Here is a 22340-nt window from a genome sequence, read left to right on the forward strand (position 1 = left end):
TCCTGACGGATCTCTCAAAACAGACACTGTTAATAAGGAAAGCCTTGAAGCCGGCCACGGACGCTTTGCATGCTAAACAGATCAAATATAGATGGGGGTTCCCGTTTCATCTTTTTGCTTCCCATGAGGGTAAATCTGCCACCTTCCGCACACTAGGGGACCTGCCCAACTTCCTTGGCACTTTTGAATTGCCTCAAATCAGGATCCCGGACTGGCCATTGACTGCCATCACCCCTGGTCTTCCCAGCACCTCGGCCTGGGAAAAACAAACCAAGAAGAAGAGGTCCCGCTCCCGCACTGCCAAATCCCCTCCAGGATGAACGCACTGTGTCCCACCGGCCAGTGGGTGTTTGACTTCCACATTTCTTCTTCAGTTCTTTGGGGTCCTGCGGCTCAGGAAGATCCCCTTTACTCCGTGACTTGAAAGTCATTCATCTGACTACTTTTCCTCCTTTTCTTTCATTTTGCATTTTGTCATTTTTTCGTTTTTGCACTTTTTTTTTCTTTCCTTGTTTCATCTGTGGACCACCCTCCCCCGCTCCCCCCCTTCACTACAGGGGCCATGGGCTGCCCCTCTTCCACATTGGGTTCCCGATGATGTGGGTTTATATTTTGTGGATGGGGGGGTGGGGACCGAGTTGGTCTAAGAAACGACTGTTCTGGCTCTACTTTTATATATGGTTTATCATGCTCATCAGGTTACAGTTAAGGTTAAGCATGCATATAATAGACCCTCTTGGTCTCACCTACTGGTTTGATGGTATGTGCTTTTAGTGCTTTCACAGATAGATAGCTACGCTTTAAGTTAGCTAAACATTTGAACTTACATGTACCTTCAGATGACGTGAGAAATAGTAGGCGCTGTGTGCTATACATCAGCATATCCAGTTTTTCAGTTTATAATAGTTGGGGCGGAGCCCCTGGGTTTAGTTTGTCCATGTTCCCCCACGACAGGGTGTAGAGAGTCTTCAGTGCCTCTGTTACTGGTATATCCCCTGGCATTACATTGTAGTGTCCATCACTCCTACCCCCACACGGACAGTAGAGGGAGTATTCTCCCTACAAGTTTTCACCTTCAGCTTCATAGCAAGCAAATTACCACACTGACACAGGAATCCTGTTTCCATCCCTACTTGCAATACACCTCACATGCCCCTTTTCGGGTGCGCATGAGCACTATTCTGACTCAGTGCTTTGACCCTTTTCCTTCCCCTCTTATCTTTTCTTCCCCCTCCTCTACCTTATTACTGTTGCACAGCTCTCTCATACACATCCCCACTCAGTTACACTCCGTAGCTCAACAGGGCATTCCCTCCACTTCCCCTCGCCATGGCCACTGCCCTAGACATTAAGTTCTCCTCTCTTAACTGTAGAATATTTAACACCCCGGAAAAACGTAGACAGATCCTACATCACTTTCACAAAGCCGGCTCACAAGTCCTGTTACTACAGGAGACTCACTTCCGAACTGATAAGGTGCCCCCCTTACCGGATAGACACTACACGACCTGGTTTCACAGCACGAATCCCCTAGCGAAAACAAAAGGAGTCTCGGTGGCTTTCCACAAATCCTCTACTCCACAAGTACTTGAAAGTGACATAGACCCCAAGGGAAGGTTTTTATTCTTGAAATTGCAATATTTACAAACTGTATTAACTGTTGCCAATGTTTATCTCCCGAACCAGAACCAACTCCAATTCCTTTGCTCCGTGACCGCTCGCCTCAGATCCTTCGGGACTCCTAACCTGATTCTAGGAGGCGACTTGAATGTCCCCCTCGTGCCGAGACTGGACTCCTCTACCGGTAAGTCCCACGTATCACCTACCTCACTGACCAAACTAAGGGCCGCCTTGGCAGATATGTCCCTGGTGGACCCCTGGAGACTGCTACACCCTTCTGATAGGGACTATACCTACTATTCCCCTGCACATCGATCCTACAGTAGGATAGACTACATCCTCCTCAGCCAAAATCTTCTGGACTTAGATCCTCAGTGTGAGATTGGGGTGAAGCTGTGGTCAGATCATGCTCCAATACACTTAACTCTTGGGAAACTCCCTCGCTACCCTCGTCGTGGTACGTGGAGGCTGAACGACAACTTACTGAATGACACGGTATGCATGGCAGAGGTGTCAAAAGCAATCACAGATTTCACCAGCGACCATGTTCACGACGAGACTAGTAATATGACCAAGTGGGAGGCCCTGAAATGCGTAATTCGCTGTATTTTTATACAACACGGTTCTAGACTGAAAAAAGCACATACTGAGGATATACACCGACTTTTCTTGCAGATAGCTTCCCTAGAGGCCTCACATAAACGCACATTATACATACGGACCCTAACTGAACTCTCTAACGCGAGGCGGGACTTGCTTCAGATCTTTACGGCAAGATCGCTGAATGCTTACAACAAAGGCCGACATATCCACTACTCACAAGCTAACAAGTGCGGAAAACACCTCGCAGGAGTTATACATCCTAGACAACATAGACAACACAGACAAAAAATCCCTCACATTATATCATCTTCCCAACAGAAGAAGTTTAAGAATTCTGAGATTGTCTCGGAATTCTGGGACTTGTATTCCTCCCTTTACAACCTCCCCTCACCAGGAGCATCGAGCCCTGCTTCATTATCTGATCTGCATCGCTACATTCAAATTACAGCCTTACCTACCATCTCCTCGAATGATAGGGATGACTTGGAACAACCTCTCACCACATCTGACTTTCTAATGACGATTAAAAATCTAAAGAATGGTAAAAGCCCAGGCCCTGACGGATACTCCCCTCAATTCTACAAAAAATTTGCACATCAACTCGCCTCGATTATGGCCAAGGCGTTTGAAGAAATAGACGAAACACATCCCCTATCGCTACATACTCTCCAAGCCCAGATAGTTGTAATACCTAAACTGGGGAAAGACCATGCACACTGTGGGAACTATAGGCCCATCTCCCTACTGAACGTCTATCTAAAGCTTTACTCCAAAATTTGCTCCCCTGCCCCCCCATTATTCATAATGACCAAGTGGGCTTTATCCCAGGCCGGGAGGCCAGAGATAATACCACCAAAACCCTCCACCTTATCTCGTATGCCAAACTCCACAACATTCCAACCTGCCTCCTAGCTTGTGATGCCGAAAAGGCGTTTGATAGAGTGAACTGGACGTTTCTCCAGGCCTCTCTATAACAAATTGGCTTGGGCCCACGAATGCTCACTAAAATCATGGCTTTGTATACAAGCCCATCTGCGAGGGTCTTAGCCAATGGGGAATTGTCTGCAGCTTTTGGAATTAAGAACGGTACCAGGCAGGGATGCCCACTATCGCCACTTCTGTTCGCAAATACGGTTGAACATTTGGCTCACACCATTCGTAACAATAACTCTATTCAAGGGATCATCACTCCCTCAGCTCCCCGTAAGCTATCACTCTACGCAGACGATCTACTCCTCTATGTCACCCGACCCCGAATCAGTCTTCCAGCCATCCTGGAGGAGCTTGACTGTTTCGGAGCGCATAGCAACTTCAAATTGAACCTAAACAAAACAGAAGCTCTAAATATATCATTACAGACGAAAGACCTGGACTTCATTCAAAAGCAATTCTCCTTTAAATGGCAACCGCGCTCGATCAAATACCTCGGAACGGAGATCCCCACTGAGATACATGATGTGTACTTTTTTAGCCCACTACTAACCACTATCAGACGTTCCCTTGAAAATTGGCATAACCTCAAGCTCACCTGGTGGAGGAGAATGAGTGTTATTAAAATGTATATACTTCCAAAGACATTATACCTGTTTCAAACGCTCCCCATCCTCCTCCCAAAGAATTTTTTCCTCGCATTGCGCTCTATGGTAGGCAAATTCCTTTGGCAACACCATCTTCCTAGACTTAAACACAAAGTTTTATGTGCCCCCAAACATAAGGGAGGTACGGGTCTCCTGGACTTCCAACTATACCACTCCTCAGCGCTATTTTCCCGGCTTTTGGAATGGTTCCTGTGGCCACGTACTAAACCCTCCACCTTGATTGAACAGGATATGGCTAAAGTAGATCTACGAGCCCTTCTATGGGGGTATAGCACCAAGTTTCGCACAATGCAGGGAATCTCCCCTCTAACGAAGGCGGCCCTTACGTTGTGGTACAATAAGGCTAATCATTATGCCCTGTCTATCGATCCCAGCCCTCTATCTCCGTTATTTGACAACTTAGCCCTACCTGCTCTCTCTGCCAAGGAATACTGCAGGACATACACGCGTGAAAATTGGCCGACAGCTAATCAATTTGTCCATCCCACTACTGGACATTTCCGCCCCCCCCCACAGACCCGCAGACTGCTATCATGACGGACTGGCTGACCACAGTCTCGCTAAACCAACTTTGCAGAAATCTCCACCTATCAGGGAGGGCCCACAGACCACTTATGCCATTTGAGGACCTCTGCAGTCTTTCTCAAACACCAAGACACACCTTATCATTAATATACAAAGATATTCAAACCCACTTACATGACACTCTTCCCACATACACAAGTAAATGGTCTAGAGATCTGAATATGGAGATCTCCCCGGCACAGTGGACTACCTCGTTTGCACTCACACATAAATCATCCAGGTCCGGGTTCACACAAGAGAGGAACTACAAATTGTTGTCGAGATGGTACAGGGTTCCAGTCTCGGTGCACAGGATGTTCCCATCAACCACAAACATGTGTTGGCGATGTCACGGAGCGCAAGGATCCTACATCCATATATGGTGGGATTGTGATAGGGTTCGCCCATTTTGGGATAAGATTTTTGAGATTTACAATGATGTATATCAGACTTCGATACCTCCTTCGCCTTTGTCTGCTCTCCTATCCATCCTCCCAGGAACGATCCAATCTCAGAGATGTGGTCTTTTAAGATTTTTCCTATCGACAGCTCGCCATGTCATGTCCTTATACTGGAAGAAGGACTCCATCCCCTCTATCTCCAAGTGGGTGGATATCCTTAATGACATAATGCTCATGGAGGAATTGCAGGCGAAGGCGGAGGACACTTACGATAAGTTCACCATGTTGTGGTCCCTCTGGCGTCACCATTCCAAGACTGAACTGTTTCTTAATAATCTTAGGATCTAACAAGCAGGCCTACCGCCATTTTTGAAGGGAGGTTGGTGTCACTGGGGTGACCATGAAAGACATTTAGAGGTGGAACTTACTTGAATCTACCCCTAAGCCCAACCTTTACAGTGGATTTTATACCAACAACTGAGAATGCCCTACATATAACCTCTCCAGTAAATGCATTTGCTGTGCTTCCCCCCCCTTCCCCCCCTTTTTTGTTGTCTGTTTCTGTTTTCTCATTTTTATATCCTCCCTTACCCCCCTGTATTGACACCCCGGCTACCCCCCTATACATGATAGAACAATGGATGGCAAATATACCTGGACGGTGTCCGAAAGACGATGACACTACGCAGGGAAATGAAGGTTTATAGTCATGTGAAGAAATGTTCCTAGCCATTAAAGCCGTCCGCAATTGCATTCTTTTGCACCTGGCACTAAGGATGGGGTGCCTTAGCTCCCTCACCCCCTTCCCTTCCCTGCCCCATCCTCACCCTCTTTACTGTACCCCCCCTTTTTATTTTATTTACCGCCTCTCCCCCCCCCCGCTTTCTTTCTTTTCTTGTTCTCACCAATGTGCCTATTTTGATGTTAATGGTGGCATACATGTTGTGGTTGCCTGTTTTCATGTTTGTTATTTCATATTACCTGGCATATAATAAAAATATATTCAACCCTAAAGTGATATAGCAGCTTAGGCAGAATTTGCATTTGGTATGCTGCTATCCTCCCCACCCAAGAAAGTTGCACTTTGGCTATTTGGCTCATTTCATCCACCAATCTGCTCAACAGAGGAGGGTAGTTGTGGAGGTAGGTGTCAGCAGATGAGGGGGATAGCTGCACCCCTAGATATGTGATAGATGGGGGGTTCCAATTACATGGGAAGACCTGTTTAAGTTTAATTTGAGTGCTGGATGGCATATTGAGCGCCAGTGCATAGCATTTACTTGTATTGACCTTATAAAAGGATACTTTCCCGAAATTGTTTATCAGGGTTTGAATGGTAAGGGATGATACAGGGTCTGTGACGGTAAGGATGACATCGTCGGCAAAGAGGCCTATTTTATGGGTCTCCGATCCCACCCTAATGCCCTGTATGGGTTCAGTTCTTCTGATACTCTCTGCTAAGGGTTCTATGATGAGCGAGAATATAATAGGGGATAGTGGGCAACCTTGCCTAGTGCCGTTAGTAAGGTTGAAGGGGTCAGACAGAAGGCCTGAGTTGTAAACTCTTGCAGACGGTTGGGAATACAAAGACATTATAGCCATATGGATTTGGCCTGTCAGTCCGAATTTTTGTAGGGTCTTAGAAAGATTTGGCCAGTTCACCCTATCGAAGGCCTTTTCTGCATCTAAGGCTAAGAAAGCGCTAGGGAGTTTATTAAGTTCAGTGTATCGTAGTAGGTTGAGCATCCTTCTTGTCCCATCCGATGCTTGCCTGCCTTTAACAAAACCCACTTGGTCTAGTCCTAGAAGGGAGGGGGTAATATCCATTAGTCTGTTGGCGAGCACTTTAGCATAAATTTTAAGATCCAAATTCAAAAGTGAGATTGGCCTAAAGTTCTGGGGGAGGGAGCTATCTTTGCCTGGCTTCGGGATCGTGACTATGATAGCCTGTAGCATTTCCTTTGGAAAAGAACATGAGGTAGTAGCTAAGTTAAAGATATCTGTTAGTTTAGGGGTCAGGACCATCGAGAATGCCTTATAGTATTCGGCCGAGAAGCCATCTGCCCATGGGGATTTGTGCATGGGAAGAGATTTGATTACTGTGGTCACTTCCTCGCAAGTAATAGGGGAATTTAATGTGAGCAGTGTGGAAGCATCTATCTTGGGCAGTTTAAGATCGTGAAGAAATTTGTCAATTTCCTTTTCAGAGGGCTGGCGAGTGTCTGGGTCTTGACTAAGATTGTATAGTGAATGATAATAATCTTTGAATGTGTTTGCTATATCTTTAGGGTTGCGGAAAACCTGATGTGAGCTGTGATGTCGGATGAGGGGTAGGTTGGTTTTAGCCTGCCATTTTTAGTTGGTGGGTGAAGTAACTGATCAATACAACCTATTATTATCATCAGTTATGTATTACTTTGTCTAGTCCCTATAGATTAGTTAGTCTATCTATACTCTGAGCACATGCTATTGTTAATATCACAATACTATAACAATTAGCTATGAAACCAAATACACTGTCTAGGATTAATCAAATCTCATTTATTTCCCAAGGAAATAAGAAAGCTTGCATAAGGTATCAATAGAAGTTATAAGAGTACATAGCATACAATCAGAATACAATACAAGCGATACTTAGCAGATCTTCGCGACTGAGCCTCATGGTGGAGAGAGAGACAGCTCTCTTTGATGAATGGAAAAAATCAGCCCTCGCGCCACTAAGTGATAAATGTGACTAAAGTGAATCAATGTCTAAACTACTAATACATAAATGGAAAAAAATAAAATAGATAAATATATCAAATGTAAACCACTGAGTGATATAAAGTGCATGTGCTAATAAATAGTGCAAAAAATGCAGCAAGACAAAATAGTGAACACAAACTATCAAATGAATAATAATCAAAAAAGAGTCCTGCGCAAATCGTGCCACTCATATATTATAATCAAGGAACTCAAAATAATACTACGTGAAAAAATCAACATATAAAAAGGAAAAAAATGTCCATAAAAAAGCACAAATATAAGTAAAAATAAATGGAAAAAGGACCAATGATACAAAGTCCACTAATCCGGGCTCCCAGAACTCTCACCTTGGATGTGTCATATTCCTTCCCCAACCTCCAACCCATTGCACATGTATTAATAACATGTTTACATTCATTAGGAGAGACTTCAGCAAAAATATTTCACAAGCTCTGTTGTTTCAGATTCAGCACTCGCACCACATTGTCCATAAGAAAAAAACAAGTATTAATCTGAATCTTTCAGTTTTTTTTTTCTCTCCTGATGTTTATCAGAACAAATTTGCGGTGTGGTGTGGCACAGACAAACTGCCAACCAGATGATCATTTGTCATCCATGTTCCAGAAGCCTCTCCAATTCTTGCTCCACCAGGATTCTGGAAGTGAAAAACAAGAGCAGTATCAATTTCTTATCCACAATATCTGCTCGCTTACCATGTTTACTTATAGTTCCCTCCTTGGAACCCAGGACCTTAGTATTCCTGGCTTCTGCAACTCTGACCAAACTATCCAAACAACCATGACCTCTTTAGGCTGAACCCACTGTAAAATGGATCCCCATGGTATGATCAAAAATGTTTAAAACTAAATGTCAGTGTTGCTTCTCAAAAACTTCAAATTTTACAAGCTACAAAGACAATGCATTTATCTGTATCTTTACAATGTATGCACTACCCCCTTTCAAGTGGACAAAGCCTAAACCTTTTGGAACTCTTTTCCATCTGAATGAAAATATAACAAAGAAAACACTCCAGTGGCTAGACTGGTTCTAACTGAGGGCATTGTCAATTACCCCCCTTTCAGGTGGATTAAACCTACTACTTTTTCCACCTGAACAAAAATAAAAATAAAATAGACGACTAAACCAATATCAAACAAACAATTTAGAGAAAAAAAAATAAAAAATAAAAAAAGTAAAAAAAATTAAAAATCTGGCCATGATCACACAAACAACATGACAAGACAACCACCATAAAACAATGACAAACACTCAACTTTTAGTTAACAACATCCATGGACTTTTCTCCTGAGAAGAGTGCTCATTCCAATCTGAAATACAATTAGTTAATGGTAAAAACAAAAAAACAAAAACAAAACAAAGCATATGTATCTCATCACCACATTGTAGCTTCATTTATAACTCTTTAGTACTATTTATTTTTCATTGTTTGCAAACAATTACTAATTAATGAGCTCATGGTACCATGCGATAATCGATTATGCCTTTACAATAACCTAACCCCTGTTCTGCTATATTTTTCCCACTGTTGTTCTCACTTTGACAGACCTGCAAACAAATGCAAATGTTAGTATACAAACAAGTTTAACTTCTTCCCCGGTCTCTGGAAAAAGGAACACACAGACAGTGATTACACACAATTCTTATATTAAGCAGCAGTATTGGATATTACTCAGGAAAAGTTTACAACGACTGAAAATAAGAGAAGAGTAAAGAAACACAAAAAAAAATACTCATAACAGAAACATCTTTTAACCACACAAAAAAAAAACACAATACAAATTCAGAGGTTTATCCCTGAAAATACAAAAAAATGTATATCTATATCAAGGTCCTCTATCATATTCTGAACCTGAAACTCACATCAAACCTTTTTCATAGCAGGGAAACATTGACCAGAATATTCTAACCATGCCTGCAGCTCACTAAGTTCTGCTAACATTGTTTCCCCCAGTGCTATATTTGAATAACCATGCGTCTACCTCTATTTTGACTTTACGCAACTGTCCTACATATTGCTTTTCAGTTTGTAGACCCCACATTTGGGTCTTACACGGGAAATGGGTTTGATTACTATGGGTTTCATGCTTTGGATGGCTACCCCACCTGGCTGAATAACACACATGATGCCTTGGGGTCGTTTTTGTGTATGATCTCCTTTTGATATCATTATTCGCCGCCCAACAATATTTTGCAATGTGACCCCCCTTTTACACAAAAAACATTTTAGCTCTGGTTTCCCTGCATAAGCCCTTCTTTGAGCATATGGTGCTGGAAACCCACATTGCTGGATAATATTACTGCGATTGGAACGAACAGACTTTACACTTTCATCGTCTGAGGAGTCATCAGAAGTTTCCATGGTTCCAACTCCTGAATCAATTTCAAGTGCAGTTATCCCACCTTTATTTGCCTCTTCCACATCGATTCCCATCACAGTAATATCATTTGCAGTGATAATAGCATACAGGTTTTCTTCATGTTTCACTTCTAGCTTTTCTGTACGCTGAGCATGTGCGGAGGGTACCTCCACCATTGCACATTTGAAGGATAACTCCATTATGGCTGCTTGTGCCTTAAGCATTGTGATCACCTGCAAATTACCAGCCTCCCTTTGATTCAAAGAGGCAATGCAACTTTCTCTTAATTTGCACGTTTGTTCGAATTCATCTAATCTCTGTTGCAATACACACTTCTCAGTTACTAACTGTTCAATCCGATTACGAGCATCTGCATTGGCCTTTTCAATCCCCAATAATATAATTCTTATCTGTTCCCTAACTTGTTCTCTTTCAGCAAACCATTCTAATTCTTTTTGTTCCGCAATTTCTTTCATTCTCACTAACATGCATAAGGCATTGGCCATTCTCTGTTTCCTGCCTTTCTTTGACTTATTACTTATGAGATCGTTATGTGTATTACATTGTCTCAAAAGTTCACCAAATTGGTGTGTTAAATGACTCTCTTGTGTAGATTGAGATATAAAACCACCATGCTTGCTAATGAAACCTTCAATGGCTTCCATTGATATTCTAATTAGCCTACCCACACTAAAGTTGCTCAACCAGTTGCTTAGACAATAGACACAGATGAACAGATAGATAACCCCCACAAAGACACAGATACAGCTCTTTAAAAGCTAGCTTTCATCTATAGTCCCACCAACAAACAAAAACTAAAAAAAAACATATATACTAACCGTTTAAATCTACAGTGACTTGTGGTTCTACAGCATACAAGACACAAGGCACACTCTTAATCATTGCCTTAGGTTGCAGGCCATCTTACCAGAGCTATTTCACTCTCACGTGGGTAGAAATGAAAACCTATATTTCCCCCCCTTTTTTTCTTTTTCCTCAATGTCTAACCAACACTTTGCATTAGCAATACACTAGACGAACAGATACCAAGCACACACAAAGACACAGATGAAGCTGTTTATAAGCTAGCTTTCACCTGTAGTCCCACACCAAACACAAAAAAAAACGCAAAAGGAAAAAAACAAAAAAAAAAAACAAATACAAATCTGTTTTACCACAAATTTCTTCAGGAGAACACACTCTTAATCAATGCTCTCCTCTCCAATTGCAGGCCACAGGGAATTTCTATTGGGACAGATTTCCACTTTTCCCTCAAAATTGTATGGTTATCCTGTCAATCTGCGGTTATATCACATAACCAGGGATGATCAGTCCCTATCTCACCAGTGCGCCAATTTGCCCTCTGGTTACAGGTCTGCAGCACAATACAACATTAACGTACATACATATATCAGCCACAGTTCTCACCAGGTTCTACGTGTCCGTTTCACCTGTGAAATATCTCACAGAATTTTCATGCTAATCCAAGCATGGTTTCAGATTTCGCGAGCCAGCGCCAATCTTGTCCACACTAGAGATGATTTTCAGTTCTGGGTGTCTTTGAGGATCTGTGCTTACAGGGACTCAGAAACAAAAATACCTTAGGTTTTTGTGGATTCTGTGTAAAAATACCTTCTACACGCCTTTCTAGGGTGCCAAATGAAGTAACTGATCAATACAACCTATTACTATCATCAGTTATGTATTACTTTGTCTAGTCCCTATAGATTAGTTAGTCTATCTATACTCTGAGCACATGCTATTGTTAATATCACAATACTATAACAATTAGTTTTGAAACCAAATACACAGTCTAGGATCAATCAAATCTCATTTATTTCCCAAGGAAATAAGAAAGCTTGCATAAGGTATCAATAGAAGTTCTAAGAGTACATTGCATACAATCAGAATACAATACAAGCGATACTTAGCATATCTTTGCGGCTGAGCCTCATGGTGGAGAGAGAGACAGCTCTCTTTGATGAATCCCTTTTTGATAAACACACCTCAGCCACACCACACCCCATTGCCCACCCCCTTTGCCTGTGGACCAATCAGCGTCTCTGGGGCGTCTCCTCCCCCAGGCTAAATATCTCTGACAATCCTGCCATAATTGGCCTCTGGGGGGCAGTGTTTTCCCATGAATTGCAACTGCTCCGATTGGGTTCACATCTTGTGATTCGATCTCGGACCTCCTTCCCGCTCATTAGGTCCTTTTTGTCCTTACAGACAGACCGGCGCCGTCATTGTCCTAAATATCTTTGAAGCTCCATGCACACCAGCTGGGCTGAATAGAACTCATTCTGCTATGCAGATTGTGTTTGGTGCTTGGTTGTACCAACAGATATGTAGACACTTTAGATGTATCATGTTCAATTCCAACAGTGGGCCATGAGTTTGCTTGCTCTATTATTTTGTGAATAGTAGGATAGTTTCATTCTCTTGAAGTAAATGTCATGGTCTACTTTAAGTTCTTGTTGTAGCTCTTCATTTAGTAAGGTGCTGAAGAATGCTAGGGGAGGTGGTGGTTGGGTTTTTGTGTAGACACTCCAATTCAGCAATCATTTTGTGAAGCTGTGTTATACGGTGGGGTTTTTTTTGCGTTCTCTCGAGGCTATCTGTATAAGAACGCCTCTGGTATAGGCCTTGTGAGTGCACCATGTCATGGTTGGGGAGCACTCCTCATTAGTATTGAGATGAAAGAACTCCTTGATCTTTGCTTCTATGTCGTCTCTAATAAGGGGACGAGACAGAAGAAAGGTATTGTTACGCCAGAGAGGTCTGCAAGCAGATTTGTTGATGTCCACAACTTCAATTATCACTGGAGCATGGCCCAACCAAGTGATGTTATGGGCATCGGTTCTAACAACATTTTGTAAAATATGCATATCCGTGAGAAAAAAATCAATCCTTGAATAGCTATCATGTACTGTAGAGTAATACATATAGTCGTTCTCAGTGCCCCTGGTGAAGCACCAGGGATCAAAAAGTCTTTCCTCGTGGCAAAAGTTACCTAAGCAAGGCCGCTGCCTGAGGGCCACAGAGGAGGAGTCAAGTTCAGCATTAAGCACTACATTAAAATCACCACATATTATTAAGTGACCTTTCTGCATAACTTTAGCCTTATGCACCACTTTACGGTTAAAGTGTATAGACTTCACATTTGGTGCATAGAGGTTTACCAGTGTATACACAGAATTTTTAATTTAAGCAATCAGGATGATATATCGACCGCGAGGGTCAGTGTGTTCCTGCAATAAAGAGAAGGTTACAGTGTCCCCTATGGCGATCATTACTCTATTCTTTTTCGCAGTAAATATATGTGGGATTTTCCTATGTGTGCATCTAGGTGGATTAGCACTGGCAAAGTGAGTTTCTTGCACACATAGAATATCACAGTGCATGTCAGAAGCAGATTTCCAGAGCGCCCTGCGTTTGCGGGGGCTATTAAGGCCTCTCACATTGTGAGAAATTAATTTAATGTTCATTCTGAGGTAGATGTGCTATCCGTTGCCATCCAGGGGTAAGAATTAGAAGTGAGATCAGGAAGTCATTACCGATGACCAGGTGAGTAGCAAATGACAGCATGTTTGATAGAGATGGTGGGGGAACAAGGAACTGGGAAACAAGACCATGAGTGGCCATCAAATAACTGGGTAGGATCATCCGTATGGAGGTCCAATGAACAGAATACAGGGTTCATCCTGTAAATGTGGAAGGGGGGAAATAAATGTTCATGAGTAGCCGTTCAGCGGGTGCTTAGTTGAACCAATGCCTGGCTAGCCAACTGCAATATAGGCACTTGGGTGATAAAGTGCGGAAAGGCTGGGAGAGGAGGACGGGGGAAGATATCAGCAATAAAGCATTGTTGTGCGAATCGTGTACTTGTCTGTTCCGTCTGTGGTGCCGGTGGTAGTTCCGCCAGTCCTGCAGGGGGTCAGGGTCTGCCGCTTCTCCGTTGGTTGGTAGGAGATGCCACTTCTTGAGTAGTTCCATGCCTTTTTCTACAGAAGCAATCACATATGTTTAATTATTCATTTCCAGTAGGAGCTTAGCTGGAAAGCCCCACTTATACAATATCTTATGGTTACGCAGTATCTTGGTGATGGGGACTAGATTGTGTCTAGCCGTGAGCGTAGCTTGTGACAGGTCAGCATATAAAGCGATCCCTGTAAAGGGGTCCGGGAGGGACGGGGGTTGTATAGCATATCGCATTAGCTGATCTTTCACGTGATAGAAGTGGATTATTGCTAGAACATCTCTGAGGACTTGCTCAGATAAGAATGAGGGTTTAGGCAGTCTGTGTGCTCTGTCAATGATAACATATGCAGGTTCCAGCGTTGGGAGAGCAGTGGTCATAAGCTTTTGAAGATAGGCAGTAAGGTCAGCTAGCTCTGCTTGACTGGGCTCACAGATGGGGAGGGGGCATTGGGGAAAGTAATGGACATGACTCACCCAGGTCCATCTAAGCTGCATAGGCTGCGTTGTCCAGGGGAGGCCGCGGTGCAGTGTGCATCGCAGGTGCCATCTTGGATCTCTCTGCCTGCTGCTGGAGGGAAGAACTCGGTCAGTTTTCGTGGTCCTTCTCGTTCCTTTCTTTTGCTCATGGCGATCAGCATGTGCCTGGCAGGTTCCCCGTTCAGAGGATGCTATTTTTAGGCTTGTAGGTTCGCTGTGTGCCGCGTTAGAATCCCCGCTGTGTCAGAGCTCTCCTCTCACACCACCATGCGCTCCGACTGCCGGCTCCGCCCCCGATTGATAAAATTCTTGCTGCTCAGGTCCATGCTCCTCTTGATAAACCCTGTGACCGCTGCTTTGTCCCAGAGAGTCTCCGTACTGCTGTGCTCCAGACTTACCATTCTCCCAAGGCAGCTGGCCATCCTGGGAAGAATCAACTCATTTGGGCCATTTCCCATCAATTCTGGTGGCCTAGTCTACGGGCTGATGTTACTGCCTTCATAGCTGCCTTTCCCGTGTGTGCTCAGAGTAATACTCCACGACACCTTCCAGTGGGCCTCCTACAACCCATTCCCAATGGAGAGAGGCACTGGACTCACCTGTCTATGGATTTCATTGTGGAGTTGCCCAACTCCCAAGGCAACACTGTTGTCCTTATGGTGGTTGATGGGTTCTCAAAGATGTGTCATTGTATTCCACTTAAGAAGTTGCCCTCCTCTAAGGGACTATCTTACATTTTTGCTCGGGAGATCTTTCGCTTACATGGGCTACCCAAGGTGATTGTCTCGGACAGGGGCAGTCAGTTTGTCTCCCAGTTCTGGCGAGCCTTTTGCGCACAGTTGGAAATCCGGCTTGCATTCTCTTCTGCGTATCACCCGCAGTCTAATGGGGCCGCAGAACAAGCCAATCAGTCTTTGGAGCAATTCCTACGTTGCTACATTTCTGACCATCATAACAACTGGTCTGACCTATTACCTTGGGCAGAGTTTGCTCACAACAGTGCCTTGAATTCTGCCTCCCGATTGTCTCTATTTATGGCGAATTATGGTTTCCAACCTTCCATGTTGCCTGTCTCGTTTGTTCCGCAGAGTATTCCTGCATTAGAAGAGCATCTTCGTGGTCTTCGTTCCACTTGGGTACAAGTCCAGGAGGCTTTGCGTCATGCTAATGATAGGTACAGACTCCATGCTGACCACAGACGCCTGCCCGCGCCTTCCTACCAGGTTACGGGCAGGGTCTGGCTGTCATCTCGCAACCTCCGGCTTCGTGTTCCCTCACTGAAGTTTGCACCTCGGTTTATTGGACCTTTCCGTATCCTTTGCAGGATTAACCCAGTGGCTTAAGCGTTGAATCTTCCTCCTAGTATGCGCATCTCAAATGTGTTTCATGTCTCCTTATTGAAACCGTTGGTGCCACGTCCTCACCCTATTCAGGTTGAGAACCATGAGGAGTATGAGGTACAATCCATTGTTGACTCCCGTAGGTTCCGTGGGTGCATAAAGTACCTGGTGCATTGAAAGGGGTTCTGTCCGGAGGAACGCTCCTGGGTTTTATGCCCCTGTCCTCCTCCGCCCGGTGGCCCTCCGAGGGAGAGGGGTCATTGAGGAGGGGGTACTGTCAGGGCTGGCTTAGCCCTTCCTTCTCTGGGCTGGCCACTCAGCTGTCGACTAATTGCCAGCTCTCTTCTCTCTCCACAGTTACCAGCTATTCCTGATGATGATTGTCTGACCTGCCTACTTAAAGCCTTCCAGCTCACGTCACCTCTGCCTTCGCCTTGGTCACATCACTAGAAACCATCTCCTGCGGTTTGTTTAAAGACTGGCTTGCTGACATTCCTTCTGGCTCCTTATCCTGCTTGCTGTTGCTCTACTTGGATCCCTGACTTCTGGCTTGGTTGACTACCCAATCTGGTTACTGGACTCTGGCTATGCTTGACTACGCTTTTTCTATTTACCTTTTTATTTTTATTAATAAACAAGTGAGATTTAATTGTACTTCTGTCTCATTCTGATTCATGGTTTCTGACAACTTTGTACTACAAGTGCACTGCAAAACTGCTCTTTAAACTACAATGAAAGTGCACTTGTAGTGCAAAGTGGATTTACCTTTCATAAATAACCCCCCATTATCACTGTAAACACCAACTTTTACTCCAAAAACTGCATTTGAGCATTGAAAGAAGAAGCCACACATTGTTGAGAAGAAAACTTTTTACAAAGCACATTCACATGGGCGTTTAGAAAAGGGTTTTTGAACAAACCAACATCTTTGGTGTAAAACATAATTTTTTGTCACATTAATTAGAAATATCCTTTTTTGGGTAAACAGGCATGTTTCAAAACATAACATACACAACTCAGAAACTTACAAAGTTCAACTTTGATAAAGTGAAGGCAATATCAGACATTAGTATGTCAGAACTGTGTTGATATTGCCTTCATCAGATGGGGTGATGTCACCCCTGTAAAAGCCAAGTTTTGAAGATGCACACAAATTGAGAGTCAAAATGTGGATATGTTTTGGGGGTGCAACCTCTTCCTCTCAGCTACTTTAGTTGCGAAGAAGGGGTTACACCCACAAAACACATACATTGATATCCACTGATGGCAGATAGCACATGTTGACACATTGTGTGCATCTTCAAAATGTGGCTTTTAAAATACTTTAAAACTATTTTTTTAAAAGCAAAAATACACGATAAAAGGGGTTACTTTTTTTATGTTTTAGATTCTTCCTAAAACATCAATGATGTTCTTCATTTTTTGTTGAACATCATTGAAGTTTTGCTTTAGATTTTCTAAATCGTAGTTGCACCCCATTCTTTCCCTGATGAGGGTATGGGCACTTTCACTTGTGAAATTACATGCTTCTTCCACAACATCCACATCACCTAAAAAAAAAAAAAAAAAACATGTATTACAAATATGCAGGCTGTGTCTCAGACACTCATCTGTTGTGGTGACAATTTTGCCCACTTCTAAAACGTCTCCCTCCTCATCCTCTTCTTGTCTTTTGGTGACTTCCCCTTCTTTAGGAGGTTGTGGGTCCCTGGTGTCCCCCAAGTCTTTTCTCCTCTATGTGAATAAAAAAAAAAGTATTCTTAGCACACAGATATTTGAGGCCAGAAATAGGAATATTAACGTGCCCATGACCATGAAAGTTGCCATTTTAAACTGTACAACAGTAAAGAAAAGCACATGGACCAGTGTACAAGTAATAATAATAATAGGAACATAATAGGAACACAGGGCAACTACTTACTTTTTAGAAGCACTCTTGATTCTTCTGTACTGATCATGCTCCCTCAATTTGAGGTCTGACCATTGTTTCCTCAGTTGATCCTTAGATCACCGTACCTCAAAATTCTTCTGCAGACTCTTCACAACTTTAGTCATTATTTTGGCCTTTCTCCATTTAGGTACGGTTCATGCTTCCCATCATAGTCGGCCCTCTTCAAAATGTCCACCATCTCCACCATCTCTACAAAGGACATATTTTAGGCCTTAAATCTCCTCCTGGATTGGGACGTTCATGGCTTCGGGCTTTCGTTGTCCTCGTTTGCTGAGATTATCATGCACCTGCTGTGTCTCCTCCATGTGCTTTCCCTATTGCACCAAAAGTGAAGGGGCAGGGAATAGACTAGAAAGAACGTCAGGGGCGGACGGAGTTTCACGCATTTGCAGTGTATATAAAGCGTAACACGCATGCATTGTACATACGATCTGTGAGCGGAGGGCGAAGTAACAGAAGCAACAATCATTCTAACAAAGGTAAAGTTTTAATTTGGTGCATCACTGGCCTATACTGCTTATAGATTGAGGCCTATATTGGGTCAAGATTAGGAGAGTTTAGCCTGACATTAGGGTTTGACCTATGTTGTGTCTTGCAGAGAAAATGAATGGGTTCAAAGACCACAGCTTTCTCCCAATCTTCATAGAAAAGTACAGGGAGCTGCCCTGTCTGTGGCAGGTGAAACATCCACAATATAATAACACAATAAAGAGGCAGACAGCGCTGGAGAAACTGCTAGAGTTGGTGAAGCTGCAGATCCCCGTGGCAGACATCAACTATTTAAAAACAAAAATTGGTGGCCTGAGGAGCACATATCTTAGGGAGCGCAAGAAGCTCCAGGATTCCCAGAGATCAGGAGCAGCAACAGATGACATGTATGTATCTAGGCTGTGGTACTATGACAGACTGCATTTTCTGTCATACCAGACTGAAGTCAGGCCATCACTCTCCACTCTTCCTTTCAGCCTTCCTTCCACGCTTCCTTCCACCTCAGCTGAGGCTTCTGATGCCCAACCTGGGCCTTCCAGCAGGGAAGAAGTGAGGGGAGCCCAGCTTGTGCCAGGTATAGCATTGTTCAAAATATTTCATGTCAAAAAATGTGTGATGTTAAAGATGTTAATATTGATCACTAATTGCTGATTTAATTGTATTTTACATATCAATAGACAGTAGTGGCCAAAAATGATTGTGACAAAAATGAAAAATGCTGGGGTCAGAATGATAGTCTTTTCTATTTAACATTCAATTTGCAACAATTTGTGAGCTTAAAATTGATGAACAAAAAACTAAAACAAAGTCACTTTTTCATACACAGGAAAGCCTCAGCCCAGAGGAGGGCGTAGAAATTGGCAGCCAGGAGGTGGCGGGGAAAGTGTCAGCCAGGTGGTGGTGGGGGTAAGTGTCAGCTAGAAACTGGCGGGTGTAAGTGTCAGTCAGGAGGTGGCTGGGCCCAGTAGCCTGACAGAATCACAGGTCCCTCCCCTCCGCCTTCCACTAAAAAGGCCCTTCAAAGGGAGGAACATGGAGGAGGCATCGCTCAGGCTGATTGGGGAGGCTTCTGCAGCCCTCAGAGCCACCCCCACTCTTCAAAAGGCCTTCGTCTCCATAGCTGCATGCAAACTGCAGGACAAGGAGGAGGGGCAAGGCCTTTTGTGTTAGGAAATCATGTACCTCACACTAAATAAGGGTTTGAGGGGCGAAATCACCAACAAAACCCACCTGTGTGAGTTGGACCACCTTCCTCCTCCTCCTCCTTCTCCTCCTCCTCCTCCTTCTCCTGCCACACATCCAACACCACAGCCACAGCCTGAATGTAAGCCTAGAAGGAAGAGTGTAAGGAAGACAAGAAAGTGATGGTCTGGGTTCAGTCTGGTCTGACAAAAGACGAAGGCTCTTGTATGACCACAGTCTGTGGACATATATGTCATCTGCTGCTGTTCCTGATCTCTTGTTGGACTTCTGGACCAGATTTACTTCCATATATATGGACTCCTCCAGCCACCAATTGTGCCTTTAAATAATTGATGTGTGCCCTGGGGTACAAAGGCTTTACAATTTCAGCAGTTTCTCCAGTGTTGCCTTCCTCTTTATCGTCATCCCTGCTGATAAAATTGTGATCCGTGCTGATAGTGGTTTTGCACTCACCAGACAGCCCTACCCCCCAGGGGCATCTCGCTTTCACAGTGCAAGCCCCTGTGTGAGATATTCTTGGGGGGGGGGGGGGTAGGTCTATCTGGTGAGTGCAAAACCACTATCAGCACGGATAAGCTCACTGGGACCTTTGTCACCTGAAGGATTGATTGCATCACTTTACACAGGCACTGGATATCATTTGTTGAGCACAAGTCACTTTTCACCATATTAATGGACTAATATAGAAATCTTTTATCCATTAATTTTATATTTTTTATATATTTATATTTTTCTCTGTGTAATTAATTGTATTTATTATTTTTTTACTTGTAATATAGTGGGTTTAGTCAAGTCCATATAGATCACAATTTTGCAGGGGGTCTAACCCAGTGAAAACACATATATGTTCACCACCGTAGTAACATTAGGTACCTTTTAGAAGGTTTTTCTTTCTTTTTATAACAATATATTGTTATCATTAATTCATATATTTGGCACCAAATTTCATTTATTTAATCTCACTTTATTTGTCACCAATTAATACTCAGGGGGTCTAGCACATCTCCAGTATATCTAACAAGGAATTGAAGGACATTCTTTCCCTTTTTTTCCCCCCTAACACTCACGTGGTTTGATTAGTTCTTATACACTTTACACGTTTTTATTGTTGGCAAATTGCAATCAGCTTTTATTACTGAAGGTCAAACACAGCTGGGGGTGGAAAGACCACAACAGCCACCAAACTTTCACAGAACAACAATAGACACTTTTTATTTTATTTATTTTTTTAGCACTTTGTATTATTTTTGGATAAGACAAATTTGAGAGGGTCTAAGGTGCATTTTTATTGTTATATTTTATTTCCATTTTTTTTTTCTTGCTCTTTGGTTGGTTTTTTGGAGGTTTAAGCACACCACTATTCCCTCTTTTCTGCCAATTCGAGAATGGGATGAACTAACTCCATCAGGGAACGACTTCTGATGCCTGCCTGTCTGTTGATGTAAGCGATTGCCACTTTGTTGTCCATTTGTAAAGAGACTTCCTTTCCCCTTAGGAAGGGGCTGTTCCTCCAGTTCCCCCTGTACTCTTTCCTGGGTCTGTAGGACTTTGCCTCCCTGTATTTTTCTGGAAGATTACGTCTAAAAGGTGGTGGCTTTTGTTGCTTTGGCCTCCTGTCTGAAGGGATAAGCCCTGATTTCCCACTGGTAACTTTTGATATGGCTGTGTAACAGTTTTGACCCGAAAAGGTTAGTTCCGCCATATGGAATTTTACACCAGTTGGTCTTTGAGGCAGTATCTGCTGCCCAGGGCTTCAGCCACAATGCTCTTCTGGCTATTACTGAAGCCAACATTGCTCTTGAAGAGGATCTGATTGTATCCACTGAAGCCAGGTCTGAGTTATGAGGGAGAAAGCTTGATGACTCAGCGACCACTCATTGTTGGATAGGAAATTTCTGTTTAGAGTGTCGGCTAGCTGATTCTGGACTCCTGGAATGCACACCACCCTTAGGTCTGAAAGATTCAATTGTGCCAATTCGAGAATGGGACGAACTTCCTCCATCATTTAATGACTTCTGGTGCCTCTCGGTCTGTTGATGTAGGCGACTGCCACTTTGCTGTCCATTCGTAACAAGACCTCCTTTCCCCTTAGGAAGGGGCTGAAAGCTAACAGTGCTTGAAAGGCTTCTCTCATCTCTAGTATGTTTGATACCACATCCTGCATCTTGAATGGCCAATGGCCCTGGACTGCGTGGTACTGGTAGTATGTTCCCCATCCCTCCGTGCTGGCATCCGATGTGACCATCTCCTAAAGAGGGGGAACTATTTGCCTGAATTTCTTCAGATTGTGTACCCGCATCCACCACCATACTAACTGTTTGACTTCTTTGGAGATAACAATTGGTTGAAGCATAGACACTCCATCCCATTGTCTCAGTTTCAGAAACCATGAACCAGACCGAGACAGAAGTACAATTAAATCACACTTGTTTATTAATAAAAAATAAAAAGGTAAATAGAGTAAACGTAGTCAAAGCATAGCCAGAGTCCAGTAACCAGATCGAGTAGTCAGCCAGGCCAGAGTTCAGTACCCAAATCGGGTAATCAGCCAGGCCAGAAGTCAGGGATCCAAGTAGAGGAACAGCAAGCAGGATAAGGAGCCAGAAGGGATGTCAGCAAGCCAGTCTTTAAACAAGAATGCAGGAGATGGTTTCTTGTGATGTGACCAAGGAGAAGGCAGAGATGAATTGAGCTGGACAGCTTTAAGTAGGCAGGTCAGATGAGCAGGATCAGAAACAGCTGGGTAACTGTGGAGAGAGATGAGAGCTGGCAATTAGCCAACAGCTGAGCAGCCAGCCCAGAGAAGCAAGCCCTGAGAGTACCCCCTCCTCAATGACCCCTGTCCCTCGGAGGGCCACCAGGCTTGAGGGGAAAACGTCTATGAAAATCACAGAGGAGGGCAGGGTCATGTACGTCCGAGGATGAAACCCAGGAGCGTTCCTCCGGACCTTACCCCTTCCAATGCACCAGGTACTGTATGCGCCCACGGA

This window comes from Lithobates pipiens, unplaced genomic scaffold (assembly GCF_037356315.1).
Source record: "Lithobates pipiens isolate NorthernLeopardFrog02 unplaced genomic scaffold, aLitPip1_a1.2 Scaffold_8, whole genome shotgun sequence".
Lineage (NCBI taxonomy): Eukaryota > Metazoa > Chordata > Amphibia > Anura > Ranidae > Lithobates > Lithobates pipiens.